The following is a 2,966-nucleotide window of genomic DNA, read 5'->3' on the forward strand; positions in this document are numbered from 1 at the left end:
CTCCTAGCTGAATAGCACTCCGTGGTGTCCACGCGCCACATTTCATTTACGCACTCGTGGGTCGATGGGCACTCGGGTCGCTTCCAGGTCTTTGCGATTGTGACTTGTGCCCTGACTCTAACCCTAACCCTTACCCAGCCCGTCTCCTCCTCGGCCCCTGCCTGACTGACTCCTTCCCGCCCGGCCTGTCACCTGTCACCGTCCTCTGCCCCTGCCTGACACGCTCCTCCCCGCCCGGGCCGTCACCGTCCTCGGCCCCTGCCTGACGGGGCTCCTCCGTCGCCTGGGCCTTCCAAGGGCTTGGTGTGGACGCTGGTTCCAGGACGCCCTCCCAGGAACCCGGTAGCAGGGCGGCCGCAGCGTCTCGCGCCACCCAACCGTCCGCCGGCCGGCGGCCGTCGCTAAGTGGCCTGCGGGGGACGTGCCCCCACTGTGGGGCGGGCGCCCAGCCTGGTGTCTTCTCCGAGGCCCCGTGGCTGCTTTCCCCCCCCCCCCGCAAGGGGAGAGCCGCGGAGGTGGGGACCGCCTCCTCGTGGGGACGTACACCCAGCTCTCCACGTCGGATTCCGGGGCTCTCTGTCCTGCCAGAAGGCCCAGCTGGCCTGCGGGTCCTTAGAGTGGCAAAAACATCCGAAAACTGAGATTGAGGGTCCGGTGGTTGTCTGCACTTTTGTGCTGGGCACCCCAGGGAGGCCCGGGGGCTGGCTGGACAACGCGGTCTGCTGGGCAGGGGGGGGGGTTTGGAGGAGCAACTGATGCCCTTTGCACTTTGGGTAGCAAGTGTCTGAGGTGTCTCTGAGCCCTGCGCCATGTCGGGGGTGGGGGGTGGGAGGTCGGGGGGGTGGAGGAGCAGGAGGAGGAGGAGGAGGAGGTGGGAAGGGCCGTGGCCTGCAGTCGTCTTCCCGGGGTGGCTTCTTCCACAGGCTGCTTGGCCTGGGCTCCCTGCACCTGGGCCTTTGGAGGACTGGCCCTGTGCTTGCCAACGCTTCCCCTGCAGGGACCCAGAGCTGGGAGGTTGCATCTCTCAGCCCTGGGTCGGGCAGAGCCCCAGCGGGCCATGCCCACAACCTCTCTCAGCACGGGTCCCCCAGAAGGCTCCTTTGGGACCAGGATTCTCTTGCGGGTGACTCTTTAAGGTCTGGCCCCTGGATGGAGGGGCACCAGGAGTAGAGGAGCAGGAAGGGGAAGGGGGTGGCCATGCGAGGGGACACTTTCAGGCCAAGTCCCAGCTTCAGCCTGATCCTCCTGGGAACCCCGGGGTGTACGTCACACCTCCTGGTTGTCCCGCTCTGAGACAAGGAGCCGGGCTTCGCATTCCCCCAGCAGCCAGTCGTGGGCTGAGGACACCTGGGGCGTTGGGAACTCCCTGGCTTCTCCTTGGCTTAACATCTGGAGCTGCTTGTGAATCGTGCCGCCACACACACCCGAGTGCAGGTGTCTTCTGCACAGACTGCGGGCCTCGCTCTTCTGAATGCCGCTAGCTCGCCACCCACCCACGGGTGAACCTGGTCAGGGTACTTTCTCTCGGGGGCAGACTCTGATCCTGGCGGGCTACCGGTGTTTCTGTTTGCTCGTTTCTTTCTTCCATTTCGGGAAAGGCTTCCTTACTGGGTGTGGAAATCTCCTATGCCTTTCCTCGCCTATTCTGTCAGCTTTAAAATTCTCTTTCAGTTGCCACCCTCACAGATGGATTAGGAAACTCTTTCCGGTGCACTCATTAGTGAAATGACCTCAATGAAGCTGGAATCCAATATCTAATGGCCGATTTTTAGCGAGTCCACACGCCAGGGTGGTCGGGGTCCAATGCAGCCCCGGCCAGGCCCAGGCCCCGGCCCCTTGGACTGGGCCACAGGAGGACACAGAGGAGGGTCCCGGCCGCCCCCGGTCGCGTTGCCGGCAGTTCTCCAAGGGCTTGGGCGTTTTCCAGAGGTAGGAGATGGAGGGGACTGATTTCTTCAGCGCCCCACAAACCACGCCACCCCACCCATGGGACACATCCCTAGAGAGAGAGAGAGACGCCCCATACACTCGCTCCCCTCCCCCATGCGCTGTGCCCCAGCCCGGGCCCGGGGGAATAGGCGGCAGCCCACCCACAGGGTGGGGGGCCCAGCTGAAAGGGGTTGTCGGGGAGGGCGGCCCCTGCCTGGGGTCAAAGGGCGGGCGATCCGCGCGTGCGCAATCGGCGGCGGAGGCGGCGGCGGCGGCGGCGGCGGCGGCGGCGGCCACGAGCTGGGGGTGGGGGGCGGGTAGGTGAAGGAGGCCAGGCGAGGAGAGGAAGGGGGCTGGAAGGTCTCCACCTTGGCGAGTCCAGCCGTGGAGGCGCATCTTGTGTGAGTGTGAGTGTGTGTGTGTGTGTGTGTGTGTATAGAGAGACAGCCCCCCACCCCGGCCCACCGCTCCCTGCCCGCCCCGCCCCGCCCCGCCTGTCACCCCCGTCCCTCGGAGCCCGCCGGACCCGGCCGGTGAACTCAACAGGCCCGGCCCGGCGCGGGTCAGCGCCGGTGCGGGGCCTGGGGCGGGAGGAGGCGGCGGGGAAGCGCAGAGAGGCTCGGCTTCTTGAGCGGGGCAGGGGCGCCCTCCGCCGTCTAGGGCCACACCACCCTGAACGCGCCCGACCTCGTCTGGTCTCGGAAGCTAAGCAGGGTCGGGCCTGGTTAGTACTTGGATGGGAGACCGCCTGGGAATACCGGGTGCCGTAGGCTTCTTCTTTTTTTTTTTTTTTTTTTTTGCCTCTTGTTCTGTCCCCTCTCTGGGAGCGAGGCGGCGGCCCGGGGCGGGGGTCACCCCCACCCTCAGCGCCCGCCGCGGTGCCTGGCGCCCCAGCCCGCACCGTGGGGCCTCCTCTTGTCCCAAGCCGCGACACCGCCGTCACGCGGCAGCATGCGTGGCTTCTGGACTGTCAGGTCTCAGACCAAAGGTCTGCTCTGTGGGAACCGACACGCTGGAGGAAACCTTGAGAGTCTGAG

General features: G+C 66.0%; 1 non-coding gene across 1 annotated transcript; it reads left to right on the forward strand.

Annotated features, from left to right (window-relative positions):
* Window positions 1–2,583: 2,583 nt before the first annotated feature.
* On the forward strand, window positions 2,584–2,702 carry LOC142869418 (5S ribosomal RNA). Its single transcript, XR_012918046.1, has one exon. It is a non-coding gene; the product is annotated as a 5S ribosomal RNA (ribosomal RNA).
* Window positions 2,703–2,966: the final 264 nt, after the last annotated feature.

Source organism: Microcebus murinus, unplaced genomic scaffold, assembly GCF_040939455.1.
Source record: "Microcebus murinus isolate Inina unplaced genomic scaffold, M.murinus_Inina_mat1.0 scaf076_hap2_Mmur4.0, whole genome shotgun sequence".
In the NCBI taxonomy this organism is placed as follows: Eukaryota; Metazoa; Chordata; class Mammalia; order Primates; family Cheirogaleidae; genus Microcebus; species Microcebus murinus.